This window comes from Schistocerca nitens, chromosome 8 (assembly GCF_023898315.1).
Source record: "Schistocerca nitens isolate TAMUIC-IGC-003100 chromosome 8, iqSchNite1.1, whole genome shotgun sequence".
NCBI lineage: Eukaryota > Metazoa > Arthropoda > Insecta > Orthoptera > Acrididae > Schistocerca > Schistocerca nitens.
The window spans coordinates 261,571,977-261,589,079 of NC_064621.1; positions in this window are offsets into that span (position 1 = coordinate 261,571,977).

Here is a 17,103-nt window from a genome sequence, read left to right on the forward strand (position 1 = left end):
CGCATCGTGCAGCCACGTCTCGATCCCTGAGCCAATAGATGGGGACGTTTGCAAGACAACAACCATCTGCACGAACAGTTTAACGACGTTTGCAGCAGCATGGACTATCAGCTCGGAGACCATGGCTGTGGTTACCCTTGACGCTGCATCACAGACACGAGCGCCTGCGATGGTGTACTCGACGACGAACCTGGGTGCACGAATGATGAATCCAGGTTCTGTTTACAGCATCGTGATGGTCGCATCCGTGTTTGGCGACATCGCGGTGTACGCACATTGGAAGCGTGTACTCGTCATCGCCATACTGGCGTGTCACCCGGTGTGATGGTATGGGGTGCCATTGGTTACACATCTCGGTCAGTTCTTGTTCGCATTGACGGCACTTTGAACACCGGACGTTGCATTTCAGATGTGTTACGACCCGTTGCTCTACCCTTCATTCGATCCCAGCCAAAACCTACATTTCAGCAGAATAATGCACGACCCCATGTTGCAGGTCCTGTACGGGCCATTCAGGATACAGAAAATGTTCGACTGCTGCCCTGGCCAGCACATCCTTCAGGTCTGGTCAATCAATGGTGGCTGAGCAACTGGCTCGTCACAATACGCCAGTCACTACTCTTGATGAACTGTGGTATCGTGTTGAAGCTGTACCTGTTCACGCCATCCAAGCTCTTTTCGACTCAATGCCCAGGCGTATCAAGGCCGTTATTACGGCCAGAGGTGGTTGTTCTGGGTACTGATTTCTCAGGATTTATGCACCCAGATTGCGTGAAAATGTAATCACACGTCAGTTCTAGTATAATATATTTGTCCAATGAATACCCGTTTATCATCTGCATTTCTTCTTGGTGTAGCAATTTTAATGGCCAGTAGTGTAGTAGTAGCACTAGTAACTATTTTTAATAAAGTAGTTCAAGGATATGAAATACGGCAAGAATGGCGAGCCGTGGCGCCATTGAATTTGTAGACTGTTTGGCGCCACTGGCTCAGGTGTAGTATCGACTATCCCTCTTGTGGCCCCACTGCCAATATCTATAAGGAAGAATTGGTATCTGTGGGTTGTGTCCTTAGAAGGTCTATGCTTGCCGATTTATAAACGGGGTTTGCTGTCCTGAGAGGGTGGCACGAAGTTTCGGGAATGGCAGTAGCGTCGTGACAAAAGGTGGTTACGAGATCCGAGCTGCGCAAGGAGGGCCTACGCAGTTTGGGCCCGGTCATGAATCGTGACTGGATAGCCTAATGGTTCCGGCACGGTAGCTCAGCGTGTTCGGTTAGAGTGTTGGCTGCCCTGTATAATTAAAAAAATGAGTGAAATATTCAAAGAGTAACTTGAACAGGTGCCATGTGACGCCCACTCACACCAAATGCGGAGAACAATAACAATTAAACTGGAGAAAAATGGTAAAGCGACCCCCTGCGATAAGCGAGAAATCGGGGTTCGAGTCACGGTCTGACACAAATTTTTAATTGGCGTCATTTCCTTAAACAGATGATGGTTGCCGTATTCGCAACTGCGAATACGTTTCAGGTATCTCAGCTGACAGTCGCCTGCTGACTTCCAGCGTTCTCGTTGGTGTCCCTATATTACAAGCATGGCACTGCTGTGATCACGCACCGTAGGCGCAGGGCAAGTTCTTCATAATTGGGCATGTACGGTTACCATTAAATTTGCTTTGGAATAAGCAAACAAGAATGCAAAAAAATGCCTCTGAGCACTATGGGACTTAACTTCTGTGGTCATCAGTCCCCTAGGACTTAGAACTACTTAAACCTAACTAACCTAAGGACATCACACACATCCATGCCCGAAACAAGAAAGCAAAAATATCTTTAAAAACTCTTCTTGAGAGAGTTGCAGGAACCGCTGGTTATTCCAGTTGCATAGAACAGAGAATAAAGCACAGCAAGAAAGGGGGGGGGGGGGGGGAGAATATAGCCATAAGTACTTCCAAAGGCGTCACCACTTCCGAAAGATGCAGAATTTTGTTTTTAGGTAATATTGCCAAACACGCTTTCAGCGGATTGACATAATATAATTTCCACATGAAACGTGTCTTTTATGTTACATTGTCAGAATCATAGCAAGCGGCATAGGCTGCCGCGTTAGATTTTGACCCCTCCTTTGTTTTACGAGATTTCGTTCTGGTTGCACGTGGTCTGTCTTTTTTGTGATGGTTGATGCTTTGTTTATGCGACTATCTCTTTTTTCGGCACACTAGTGAGAACCTATAGATAGTGAATGCTTACATTTGTGTCAAACTATTGGTAGTACTGACATAACCTATTAATCCGATCGTTTGCAGACTCACTAGCTGTAGCTTACAAGTTATGAAAGACTATATGTTACCCGCAGCTGAGCTCGTATATCAGTAGTTTTGTTACGATGAGTGATGGCGAGTAAGTAACCTACTGCCGGTGCAGTAACATAAGCTACCTTCACATGTCTGCCTGTTCATGTAAGCATAGGTCCTGATGTGTGCTCTGCCCTCTCCCCTCTCAAGCTGCTGCAAGGCACTGGGGGTGGCATGAGTAGCGTTGCTGCTGGGCAGTGCATATAGAGGGACACAGGCAGGAGTGCATGTTTCCACATTGTGCAACTGAAGTAGCTATACATCATGATACAAATTGAGAAATTAAGCAACAAATTTAATAATTTTATAACATGGTTGCCGCAAGGGATTAGCCGAGCGGTCTCAGTCGCTGCATTCATGGGCTGTGAGGCTGGTCCCGGCGGAGGGTCGAGTCCTCCCTCGGGCCGGCCGCGGTGGTCTCGCGGTTCTAGGCGCGCAGTCCGGAACCGTGCGACTGCTACGGTCGCAGGTTCGAATCCTGCCTCAGGCATGGATTTGTGTGATGTCCTTAGGTTAGTTAGGTTGAAGTAGTTCTACGTTCTAGGGGACTGATAACCACAGCAGTTGAGTCCCATAGTGCTCAGAGCCATTTGAATCCTCCCTCGGGCATGGATGTGTGTGTTTGACCTTAGGATAATTTAGTTTAAGTAATGTGTAAGCTCAGGGACTTATGACCTTAGTAGTTAAGTCCCATAAGATTTCACACACATTTGAACTTCTTTTTTATAACATGGTTTATTTTCACAGATGTAAAAAAAAAAAAAGATGCTCCATTCCATACTTCACCCTCTTAGCGGTCGACTTTTTTTTCCCTTTCTGAGGATTCAAACAATCTCCATACGAGACTTCATCGAAATCGATTCAAGAGTTAAGTTGTAAAAACATAACTGACTGAGTTACTTTTGCATTTAGTAATATAAGTGTGAAAATATTGAATAAACACATTGAGGATTCTACAAGCATTGCATTCATTACGTTGCATAGCAGAGCACGTATAAAACAATAAAAGGTTTCAAATCAAAAGTCAAAAATTAAACAGCTTTTTGAAAAAGTAAATATTTTTCCCTAGTTCGCGTAATATTTTACCAGCCAATAAATATATTGTATGGTACGCTTTCTAAAGCAGCCTATGTTCATCTTCAGGGTTCAAACTATGTCCATACCAAATTTCATCGAGATCAGTGTAATATCCCCACGGAAAATTACCCTCTACCATGCACTAATTAATAATGATTAATCAAATCATCCATATTTATTTATGTTTAAAAAGTATCTGATCAGATTTTCTAGTAAGATATGCGCCGACAGCTCGTCGACGCCAAGGTAGTTTTCTAGTACGTTTATTCTCTGGAACAACAGAGGGAGAGATATGTATGCTCCATGGTTATTATAGTTGGGATAGAGAGAGGGAGAGAACGGAACTTTTTCCAAAAATCGGATTGTTAAAGAAGTTTTAGGTACTCTTCTTCGCACTAAAGCGAACAAGGGAAATTTGTGCCGCTAGTGGGAGAGATAAAGAAATGACAAACTTGTAAAAATAAATCTCCTGAGATTTAAAATACCCGAAAACGGAATCTGTACAACAAAGGATTTAATATAAACCGTTCATCTGAAATCAGGTTTGTGAACATTTTATTACAGAGTGAATGAAGAATGAGTTTTCTGTATGAATCATTGATGATTGTCTGGGCCTGTAATTAATTGGGAAGTTTCAGCTGTGACGAAGAGAACCTGCAATCTATGAGTTTTACAAACCGTCCAAAAAGGCTTCGTCCACATCTGAAATACTAGATCTGTCGTAAACTGAACGAACTGTTCAAACGATCGATTTTCCCAACTGAATGCAGCGCTTAATAATAATAACAAATGTAAAGATCTTTTCTAGCAAAACTGCCGCTGAATATCAAGACGAGGGGCTCTACCAGAGTTTCGACGAGGCTGATCTCAAGTAAAATATATTTTCATTGTACACAGATAAATTAGAGAGAGAGAGAGAGAGGGAGTGAATGTAATTCTAGAAATTACTTAGAATCCTCCAGTAGTATAATTGTTTATCTGTCCTTTTACGGATCAGCCAATCATAATCCACGAAGCCCTGACTTTACTGTACTGCTTCAGGTGAGAGAGTGAAGGAGCGATAAAGACGACAGTTACACATCTGTACAGACAAACACTACACCAAGTTAGCGGCAAGCTGCATTCAACACACAAAGACTTTCATCACGATTCAAAACATAACAAAACATAATAGCAGGAAGAGAACTCATTAGAATGGCCAATCCGTGACAGGACACGTTTTTGGACGTTGTTAAAATAATTTTGTTCTTTGTTTCATGTGAACGACGACGAGACAACCGAACTTGGAAAAAACAGAAGAAATACTCGCAGCTGAATTAGTGGAATCGACGAATAAACAGCACGCAGGGCGCAGAAAAAGGCCAGATCTATAATTTTTTACTAAAGCTTGCTAGTATGCTGGAAGTAGACGTAGATTTGAACATTGACTAATTGTGTTCATACCAGACGTAGTTTGACCTGCCCGAGTTGCATTTAAATATATAAGTAATATATGAAACTATTATTGTGTGGAGGGAGAGAGATATATATATATCTTGACTGTAGAACATTTATATGGTTTGACCTGCCCGAGTTGCATTTAAATATATAAGTAATATATGAAACTATTATTGTGTGGAGGGAGAGATATATATATATCTTGACTGTAGAACATTTATATGGTTTTAACTAGGGCAATGTTTAAGATGAGTCAAGCAGAGCAGAGCAACACGCAACAGCCTTCAGCTGTGAGCACAGATGATATTGAGGTAGTAAGAAGTGTTGTAGAACCGATCGCTACAGATAGCGCAATCGAACGCCCGGTAGACACGGCTGGAGATGTAACAGCAGGGATGCAACATGGATTAGATCCATTAGTAATTATAATGAGGCAGATGCAAATGTTAACTGAGACCATGAGTAATATGAACACAAAATTAGCTTCAGTCACTGAAGGGCAGGAAAATTTGAAAACAGACATTAACTGGAAATTAGCATCAGTTACTGAAGGGCAAAACCATTTGAATACAAAATTAGCCTCAGTTACTGAAGGGCAAAACCATTTGAATACAAAATTAGCTTTAGGCACTGAAGGGCAGGAAAATTTGAAAACCGACATTAACGCGAAATTAGCCTCAGTTACTGAAGGCCAGGAAAATTTGAAAGCTGAGATTAAGCAGCACTTACAGGCCAGTTTTTCCGAATTAGAGCAGCGGATAGAAGAAAAGACAAAGGAACTAAAAGATCAGGCCGAAGAGACGGAACGAAAATTAACTGCACAAATAGAATTGGTTAAAGCTCAATGTGAGGAATCTACTCAACGTGTACGTGTAGAAATGAAGGAGTATGTGGCCATTAAGATAGATACCGTACGCGAACAGGTGGAAATGGTTCCGCAGTTAGTACAAAAGCAAGATGCCATGTCATGTGCAATTGCTCAACTTCCGGAATTGGCACGTACGCAGACGAACCTAAAGGAAAGTGTGGAACATCTGACAGAACGTCAAGACGTTATTGACCACCAGATTAATGTATTAACGGGTAAATTATCCGAAATCACATTAGAAAACAAAAGGCTAATGTGTGAAAACGTTGAGCAAAATGTTAAGGCAGCATTCCAGAGTCTATGCGGCAAACACGAAGAGAATTTGTTTGCGAAAGGACTTGAGGAAGTGCGACAGCAGTTAGGTGATGATCTCGAGCATTGGAAACAAACGATCGAAGAGTCGATACGCGTTTCACAACAAGGCTCAGAACAAATGAATACAGGCCGACAGCAGAAGTTGTCAGCGACTATAGACCCAGTTACTGCACATTCGCAAACAATACCGACATGTGTAAGTAACTCGAATATCAAATTGCCACGAGCTAGTTGTTCGCGTGATGTTTTAGCGGATGGAGATTACGAAAGCCTGTGTCATGCCGAAGAAAAAATGATAAAGCATCGGCAATTTCAGATTTTTAACACTGACAAAAGGGGGGTCCATCCGATTGTTTTTATACGAAGTTTTAGAGGAGTGCTACCCAGAAATTGGTCGGAGTGGCAGAAGATCAGTTTCGTTACTGGGTATATACAAGGTTCGGGGGCGATCTGGGCCTCGGACATGTCTTCTGTTTGCTCGACGTATGAAGATTTTGAAAAAGCGTTTTTAGCGAAATTCTGGTCAGAAGGAGTACAGGAACGCCTAAGGCAGGAGGTGCTCTACCCTGAGCCTTTCTCTTTTTCGAACGGAAGCCTTAGGAAATATTTTGAAAAATATATAAATAAAACAAGATATTGGGACAGACCTATGCCTTTGCCAGACATAATAAACATACTTAAGGCAAGATTACCAACTAGCATCCGGAATCAATTAATTTACGGCAACGATAAAGACCTGGAGTCGTTCCTCACGACGTTAGATCATATAGACATTATAGAAGAGAACAGCCAGAAAGCACGTAATAGCAGATTCCAATATAGGGAGATAGAACCTCCGGCTAATGGTAGGCAAGGGAACCCACAGAGATCGATAAATAATGGAGAAACTCCTCAAAATCTCAACAATAATACCGGCAATAGTCTTGCGAGGGGCTATCCAAGGAATAACAGGAATGGGAAAAGATACAATCCCGTATGGGGAAACGAAAGGAATTTTAGACCGCAAGCTTGGAACAATAACGGTAATAGAAAGTGGAATCAACCGGGGGGAATAAACTCAAACAACCAACATCAGTGGGGACAGACATCTACGAATCAACCGGTAATTACCGAAGTGACGGACGATGTCAACCACCAGGCGAATCAAAATCCAACAAACTTGTAAGGACCCACTCGTGCCCCGGAGGAGCGGTCAACAATAGGTTGAGGGGCAACAGGATATGTGTACCCATGCTGACGTATAATGATGGAAGATTACTGGCAGATGAATTGACCGAAGACTTAGAACCCCAAGATGAGGATAAGGAACAGGTGGCAGTAGCCGAAGTGCAAGTGATTTTGGAGACTGTACCTATAGTGGCGGTTTTAGACACAGCTGCAACCACAAATGTTATTTCAGAGGCCCTATTCAACAAGGTCAGAAATATAAGAAGAGTACCAATTTTTCCAGTTCAGAATTGTAGAATAATAGGCGCCGTTGGGGCTCGATCGGCGAATGTAAAAGTGCAGTCACTACTTAGTGTAGAAGTAGGAAATGTAGCAATATTAAGCACATTCCTTGTTGTGAAAAATTTGGTGGTAGACTGCATTATCGGAGTCGACAGCCTACGTCAATACGGATGCAGAATAGATTTTAAAACAGGAAAAATTCGGTTAAATATAAATAAACAAGAAATTGAGTTGGACTTGTTGAAAAAGGAAAGCCTTACCAGAAAATATAATAGTGGGATCAGCGTGCAAGTAATCAAGACTGCACAGAATTCTAAACAGCACGCAAATAATGAGTTCCAAGTTAAAGGAGATTTCGGTCAATTAGTGTATGAGAAGTTAAATGAATCTGACTGTATCACTGAAGATCAGAAGAAGCAGCTCAAAGAATTATTATTAGTGTATGAAAACGTGTTTGATGAGAGGCCAGGAGTGATTAAAGGATACATATGCCATCTCTACGTTAAGCCGCACGAAACATATTGTCGAACATTCTATCCTGTTCCCTGGAGGTTAAAGGCTCAAGTTCAAAAAGAAATAGATCGCATGTTGAAATGGGGTTTGATCGAACCCTCCACAACACCTACTGCTCACTATTGTTGGTCGTGCCAAAAAGCATACACGGGATCGAACAAAATAAAAGGGTTATTTCCTCATAACGACTTAAAAAGATATAATGAAGAATAGAAGATAGGGAGGAATGATGTTCCGAGTGCCAGAGATGAACACTCGTAAAAAATATAACCATAAACTGTGTGTGTGTAGTGTTAAAAACATTTAAAATGAAATAGTTAATTAATGACATAGAATATAGAAATAGTGACTAATTATTATTATTGAATGTTGGAAAAAGGATAGTGGAGATAGGCTTCACCTGTGGTTTGAGTGAACATAGGACTTTAGCTTTGCTAATGTGATCAAGATGTATAAAGTATCTGACTGACCTGTGAGAAAAATGAAATGTTTCCCGCAAAAGGACGCTGAATAATCAAAAAAGGTTCAAAGTGAATATTCAGATATAATCTCATGTGAACGCTTAGATGTATAAACGTGTGAAGGGATGTGTTGTGGTAGTGAAGCGTGAGTGACGGTTAACGCTGCAAAGACAATTTCCCGCGCAAAACAGTTGACGTCGGCGCGAGAATTAAAATCGATAGAGACGACACAGATATGTTTTATAAGAGACTCGCACCAAGCGCGAGAATAAACTCATTCAGGTTGAACTTTAAAAGGAATAAGTGTAAGAATTAGGAGTTAAGAGTGTTTAATTTATGAATGAATAATTAAATAAAGTAATATGCATAGAATTAATAGTTGTTAATGGTTTGTGTTCGTTTGGGAATTCTGTTTGAAAAAATCCAGTTCCATAGATGAGCATGGATGAAGGCAGTATGAATCAGAGAGTAAATGAAAGAAGCGAATCCGCATTCCTCAATGATAATAACTTTTAAATTTCACCACTAAAGCGAAGAAATATATGTGTTTAGAATAAAAAGTTTTGAGGATAGCTAAATTATATGACTTATTAAGGGAATATGGATGATGTCTGGTATAAAATGAACTACACTTTCCATTATTCGATGATTTGAATCCAAAATCTATAGTAAGTTACATGAATCCTTTAAATTACGAAGGACAAATCAGTCATAGAAAATCTGTTAAAGCGTTTGGACTTATAAGTACAAGTGGGGAGGCAAAGTCAAAAGGAGTATTCAAACAAAAGTAAATCGGATGATGCTTTTGGCAACATCATTAATTAAGAGTTGAATTCATTGAAGTACGTCGTAACAAAAAGGATCCATGAAGCCATAAGGATTTTGCTTTCAAAAAGGAGAATCTTGGATGGTGCAACCTAATCAGTTCTCTTACAGGAAGAGTTTCCTTTTTGTTCACTGCTAATTCTTTTGGGAATGAATGTTGCATGTCAATTCGAGTATCCCGGTTTCTTCTACTCTTCCCATTGTGGGCCGCGTAGAAGATCTACTACAAAGGGGGCCGCGTAGAAGACCGACTACAAATGTGGACGTCGGGGACATGCAAGACCCGGGGGAGTTTAGCACCGCAAGATATTGTACTAGGAGCAAGATTGTAAAACGCAAATTTACGTTATTTATTGTAAAAAGTTTTTTGCTAGAGGCACAAACTACCTTTTTCCAAATCGTGATACAAATTGATCCCTATCTTTTCTTTAGAGATAAATTTCAAAATTAATTTTGTTCTTCTATAGGCTTTCCTATCTTCTATGTACCGTAGGCTGGGGGTCTAATCTTAAGAGGTTTTCCAAGGTTTCCCTGCTTAAGAAAGTTCCCGAATGGGTAGACCCTGACAACAGTTTATGAAAGATCATCTTCCTTGGTTGTGCACAGCAAACATAACACCGAGATGCACGTAAAAGCAATACAGCCGCGGTACCTGTCTCTTCATTTCTTCTGTTTTCCACATTTCTTTTCTTCGTCTGTCTCAAACAAAATATTCTTTTTCAGTCGGAGGACTGACAATCATCACTTCCGGGTTATCCACATTAATAGATAGCTCGCGAAGTGTGTTCGGTGAATCAAAATTGAGCTCACAAACTTCGCTCGCTGCGAGGGGCATTGTAATATCCCCACGGAAAATTACCCTCTACCATGCACTAATTAATAATGATTAATCAAATCATCCATATTTATTTATGTTTAAAAAGTATCTGATCAGATTTTCTAGTAAGATATGCGCCGACAGCTCGTCGACGCCAAGGTAGTTTTCTAGTACGTTTATTCTCTGGAACAACAGAGGGAGAGATATGTATGCTCCATGGTTATTATAGTTGGGATAGAGAGAGGGAGAGAACGGAACTTTTTCCAAAAATCGGATTGTTAAAGAAGTTTTAGGTACTCTTCTTCGCACTAAAGCGAACAAGGGAAATTTGTGCCGCTAGTGGGAGAGATAAAGAAATGACAAACTTGTAAAAATAAATCTCCTGAGATTTAAAATACCCGAAAACGGAATCTGTACAACAAAGGATTTAATATAAACCGTTCATCTGAAATCAGGTTTGTGAACATTTTATTACAGAGTGAATGAAGAATGAGTTTTCTGTATGAATCATTGATGATTGTCTGGGCCTGTAATTAATTGGGAAGTTTCAGCTGTGACGAAGAGAACCTGCAATCTATGAGTTTTACAAACCGTCCAAAAAGGCTTCGTCCACATCTGAAATACTAGATCTGTCGTAAACTGAACGAACTGTTCAAACGATCGATTTTCCCAACTGAATGCAGCGCTTAATAATAATAACAAATGTAAAGATCTTTTCTAGCAAAACTGCCGCTGAATATCAAGACGAGGGGCTCTACCAGAGTTTCGACGAGGCTGATCTCAAGTAAAATATATTTTCATTGTACACAGATAAATTAGAGAGAGAGAGAGAGAGGGAGTGAATGTAATTCTAGAAATTACTTAGAATCCTCCAGTAGTATAATTGTTTATCTGTCCTTTTACGGATCAGCCAATCATAATCCACGAAGCCCTGACTTTACTGTACTGCTTCAGGTGAGAGAGTGAAGGAGCGATAAAGACGACAGTTACACATCTGTACAGACAAACACTACACCAAGTTAGCGGCAAGCTGCATTCAACACACAAAGACTTTCATCACGATTCAAAACATAACAAAACAATAATAAGGAAGAGAATTCATTAGATCAGTTCAGCGGACCAGTAGTGAAAATGTACTGAGCTACTTTCACACATATAATATTAGTATGGATAACATTAAAATTTTTTTTTTCTTCCTTTATACGATATTGATTAAATAAAGCATATATATTGCCCCATGCCACCCTCAAGTTAGCTGTGGAAACCACCGTAAATTCGTCAAGCACATTTGGAGATTAGTATGTTCAAACAGACGAAGAGACAGACATGATGGTTTTAAACTTTAATTTAAATCACTGTTTTTTCGTGATGTGGTTTTGGTGAAATAATGCCTATATGTTTCCTCAAGCCACACTCACGTTACCTGAGAAAACCCTATTAAAATTTTTTCTAGTAGCTTTGGAAATTAGGGTGTTGAAACAGACGAACGGAGAGACTAGTCGGTTCACAGAAATTCCACAGCGTAAGCCTATGCGTAATCATATATCTTTACCTATAGATACATGTTTGTGCAAAGGGCTTAGGATTCGAACTCCACCTACCCTTCCACATGGTTCTCGTTCACACTGGAACCCCCACCACTATAACTGTCACCTCCGCCACCACTCCATCAGCGCAGTCATGGGCCAAAATATTCTGTGCGCACCCTACCTCCAATACAGAGATGACTTGCGGTACAATTTCCCGTCGGCGAAATACACTCCTGCTCATAAGGATAATGCTGATTCATGGTGAAACAACGCTCTGGTGGGCGGTTTGCGGGTTTAAATCACCTCGGGGTATGACCATGCGGTGCATTTGACCTGCGGTCGTCGCACGGTGGCGCTGGCAACAGGCCACATACACTGAGGTGTGTTGATTCATGTCAAAAATGGTTCAAATGGCTCTGAACACCGAGGGACTTAACATCTGAGGTCATCAGTCTCCTAGAACTTAGAACTACTTAAACCGAACTAACCTAAGGACATCACACACATCCATGCCCGAGGCAGGATTCGGACCTGCGACCGTAGCGGTCGCGCGGTTCCAGACTGTAGCGCCTAGAACCGCTCGGCCACCCCGGCCGGCGATGCATGTCAGAGTAAGGTGCAGCGAGTAAGTGTGCAGACGTTTTCAGACGTGCTAATGGTGACTGTGTGTTGAAAATGGCTCAAAGAACACATATTGATGACGTTATGAGGGTTAGAATACTGGAACGAAACACAGCAGGTCGTAGCACGGGCTCTCCGTGCTCTCAAGATTATCTCAAGATCATGGCAACGATTCCAGCAGACAGCAAACGTGTCCAGCCGCTACAGTACGGGACGTCCACAGTGTACGACACCACAAGAAGACCGATATCTCACCATGAGTGCCCGCAGACGGCCACGAAGTACTGCAGGTAGCCTTGCTCGGGACCTTACCGCAGCCCAGAGACCTTCAAGGTGCATTCCACTGGCACCTGGTCACAGCAGAGCCCGTAAAGCCTGGTGTCAAGAACACAGTACATGGTCATTGGAACAGTGGTCCCAGATAAAGTTCACGGACGAGTCCAGGTATAGTCTGAACAGTGATTCTCGCCGGGTTTTCATCTGGTGTGAACCAGAAACCAGATACCAACTCCTTAATGTCCTTGAAAGGGACCTGTATGGAGATCGTGGTTTGATGGTGTGGGGTGGGATTATGATTGGTGCACGTACACCCCTGTATTTCTTTGACAGAGGAACTGTAACAGGTCAGGTGTATCGGGACGTCATTTTGCACCAGTATGTCCGCCTTTTCAGGGGTGCAATGCGCCCCACCTTCGTCCTGATGGATGATAACGCACGCCCCCATCGAGCTGCCATCGTGGAGGAGTACCATGAAACAGAAGATATCGGGTGAATGGAGTGGCCTGCCTGTACTCCAGACCTAAACCCTACACAAGCACGTCTGGGATGCTCTCGGTCGACGAATCGCTGCACGTCTTCACACCCTTAGGAAACTTCAGGAGCTCCGAGAGGCACTGGTGCAAGAATGGGAGGCTATACCCCAGCAGCTGCTCGACCATCTGATTCAAAGTATGCCAACCCGTTGTGCGGCCTGTGTATGTGTGCTTGGTGATCATATCCCATATTGATGTCGGGGTACATGCGGAGGAAACAGTGTCGTTTTGTAGCGTATGTGTTTCGGGACGATTTTCTCAACTTATCACCAATACCGTGGACTTATAGACCTGTGTCGTGTGTGTTCCCTATGTGCCTATGTATTAGCGCCAGTTTTGTGTAGTGCCACGTTGTGTGGCACCACGTTCTGCAGTTATCCTTAATTTATGAGCAAGAGTGTAGTATCCAGAAAAAGATTTCCCATAAAAAACGTAGCGCAAGCGATAGCGGCCGTTAGGATAGTGCAAAACTATTTTGAGCAGTTTATTTGTTGCTGTATACCACTGCATTCGATATGGGATGTACGCTGTTGGGCCGGTACCCTGAGGGGACAGCTGGCGCCACACCCGACTGTGTGTGGGGTGCCGCAGCACTGTGCACTAGCAGCGCTAATTACAGTCCGTCCCGGCTAATTGCAGTCAATTACCGCCCCCAGCCACCAGGGGTACAATCTCAAAATTCACACTACTCCACTCAGCGAGCGCCCAGTGCTGACACAGCCGGCAAACGCCCCGACATCAAATTTCGACCGCACTGCTTGCCTACGTCCTACGGTACAGATTCCGACGACACCAGCGTCGTAATACCAGGATACTTAAGTATGCACTGAAAGCCGTTGATACTTCGTTCACTATACTCACAGCATAGTACTTCTGTTGGGGTTGTTCTTCGTGCGACACGGGAATATCACGTCGCCGGATGCAATAACCAGGTGGTCAACGGCACTCCACCGCAATCTACATCTACATCCATACTCCGCAAGCCACCTGACGGTGTGTGGCGGAGGGTACCCTGAGTACCTCTATCGGTTCTCCCTTCTATTCGAGTCTCGTATTGTTCGTGGAAAGAAGGATTGTCGGTATGCTTCTGTGTGGGCTCTAATCTCTCTGATTTTATCCTCATGGTCTCTTCGTGAGATATACGTATGGGGGAGCAATATACTGCTTGACTCTTCGGTGAAGGTATGTTCTCGAAACTTTAACAAAAGCCCGTACCGAGCTACTGAGCGTCTCTCCTGCAGAGTCTTCCACTTGAGTTTATCTATCATCTCCCAATTACTAAATGATCCTGTAACGAAGCGCGCTGCTCTCCGTTGGATCTTCTCTATCTCTTCTATCACCCCTATCTGGTACGGATCCCACACTGCTGAGCAGTATTCAAGCAGTGGGCGAACAAGCGTACCGTAACCTACTTCCTTTGTTTTCGGATTACATTTCCTTAGGATTCTTCCAATAAATCTCAGTCTGGCATCGGCTTTACCGACGATCAACTTTATATGATCATTCCATTTTAAATCACTCCTAATACGTACTCCCAGATAATTTATGGAATTAACTGCTTCCAGTTGCTGACCTACTATTTTGTAGTTAAATGATAAGGCAACTATCTTTCTATGTATTCGCAGCACATTACACTTGTCTACATTGAGACTCAATTGCCACTCCCTCCACCATGCGTCTATTCGCTGCAGATCCTCCTGCATTTCAGTACAATTTTCCATTGTTGCAACCTCTCGATACACCACAGCATCATCTGCAAAAAGCCTCAGTGAACTTCCGATGTCATCCACAAGGTCATTTATGTATATTGTGAATAGCAATGGTCCTATGACACTCCCCTGCGGCACACCTGAAATCACTCTTACTTCGGAAGACTTCTCTCCATTGAGAATGACATGCTGCGTTCTGTTATCTAGGAACTCTTCAATCCAATCACACAATTGGTCTGATAGTCCATATGCTCTTACTTTGTTCATTAAACGACTGTGGGGAACTGTATCGAACGCCTTGCGGAAGTCAAGAAACACGGCATCTACCTCTGAACCCGTGTCTATGGCTCTCTGAGTCTCGTGGACGAATAGCGCGAGCTGGGTTTCACATGACCGTCTTTTTCGAAACAGGTGAACTGCCGTTGACCACCTTGTTATTTCATCCTGCTACATGATAGACCCGTATCGCACGAAGAACAGCCCCAACAAGACTGGAGCAACATTGTCAAGAACTAATCTATACATACCATAAATTTAAGTCCCACATATCGGGTATCTGCACGGCCACGGTTGACGTCAGGGACTTTTATTCGTACAGCATCAGCAATTTGAGCAGAAGTTTTCTTTTTCAAGGTCGTAAAATTTTCATCGCAAGCAGAAGATGAAGTTGCAGAGATAGAATGTGAGGTCACCGAACGGGTAATTTAGTACGTAAAGGGAGATGAAGCCTAATATACATGGGGAACTGGAATGCGGTTGTAGGAGTAGAAGAAAGGATCACAGGAGACTACGGGTTTAGTGGAAGGAATGAGAGACGAGAAAGACTAATTGAGTTCTGCAATAAATTTTAGGTGGTAGCAGAGAATACTCTGTTCAAAAATCACAAGAGGAGGAAGTATACTTGGAAAAGGTCAGGAGTTACAGGAAGACTTAGATTTCTTCACGGTCCGACAGAGATTCCAAAATCAGATATTGGATTGTAAGACGAACCCAGCGGCAGCTACTCTATGTGGTCAAAAGTATCCGGACACCTGGCTGAAAATAACTTACAAGTCCTTGATGACAGCTTCCACCCTCGCAGGCGTGTTTCTCGGGGAATGGCAGGCCATTCTTTATGGAATGCTGCACTGAGGAGAGGGATCGATGTCGGTCGGTGAAACCTGGCACGAAGTCGGCGTCCCAGAACATCCCAAAGGAGAAACTTCCTGGAAAATTAAAACTTTGTGCTGGACCGAGACTCGAACTCAGGACCTTTGCCTTTCGCGGACAAGTGCTCTACCACTTGCCCGCAAGTGGCAAACGTCTCGAGTTCGAGTCTCGGTCCGGCATACAGTTTTAATCTGCCAGGAAGTTTCATATCAGCGCACACTCCGCTGCAGAGTGACAATCTCATTCTGGAAACATCCCAGAGGTGTTCTATAGGATTCAGGTCAGGACTCTGTGCAGGCCAGTCCATTACAGGAATGTTATTGTCGTGTAACCACACCACCACAGGCCGTGCATTATGAAGAGGTGCTCGATCGTGTTGAAAGATGCAATCGCCATCCCCGAATTGCTCTTCAACAGTGGGAAGCAAGAAGGTGCTTAAAACATCAATGTAGGACTGTGCTGTGATAGTGCCACGCAAAACAACAAGGGGTGGAAGCCCCCTCCATGAAAAACACGACCACACCATAACACCACCGCCTCAGAATTTTATTGTTGGCACTACACACGATGGGAGATGACGTTCACCGGGCATTCGCCATACTCACACCCTGCCATCGGATCGCCACATTGTGTACCGCGATTCGTCACTCCACACCACACAACTTTTTTCCACTGTTCAATCGTCCAATGTTTACGCTACTTACACCAAGCGAGGCGTCATGTGGCATTTCGCGGCTTGATTTGTGGCTTAATAGCAGCCGCTCGACTATGAGGTCCACGTTTTCTCACCTCTCGTCTAACTGTCATAGTACTTGCAGTGGCTTCTGATGCAGTTTGGAAATCCTGTGTGATGGTCTGGATACATGTCTGCCTATTACACATTACGATCCTCTTCCACTGTGGGCGGTCACTGTCAGTCAACATACGAGGTCGGCCTGTACGCTTTTGTGCTGTACGTGTCCCTTCACGTTTGCTTCACTATCACATCGGAAACAGTGAATCAAGGGATATTTAGGAGTGTGTAAATCTCACTTACAGACGTATGACAGAAGTGACACCCAATCACTTGACCACCTGCAAAGTCCGTGCACCTAATATGAAAAACGTAAGTTTTTGGGGGTGTCCGGACACCTTCACGTTTGCACTTCACTATCACATCGGAAACAG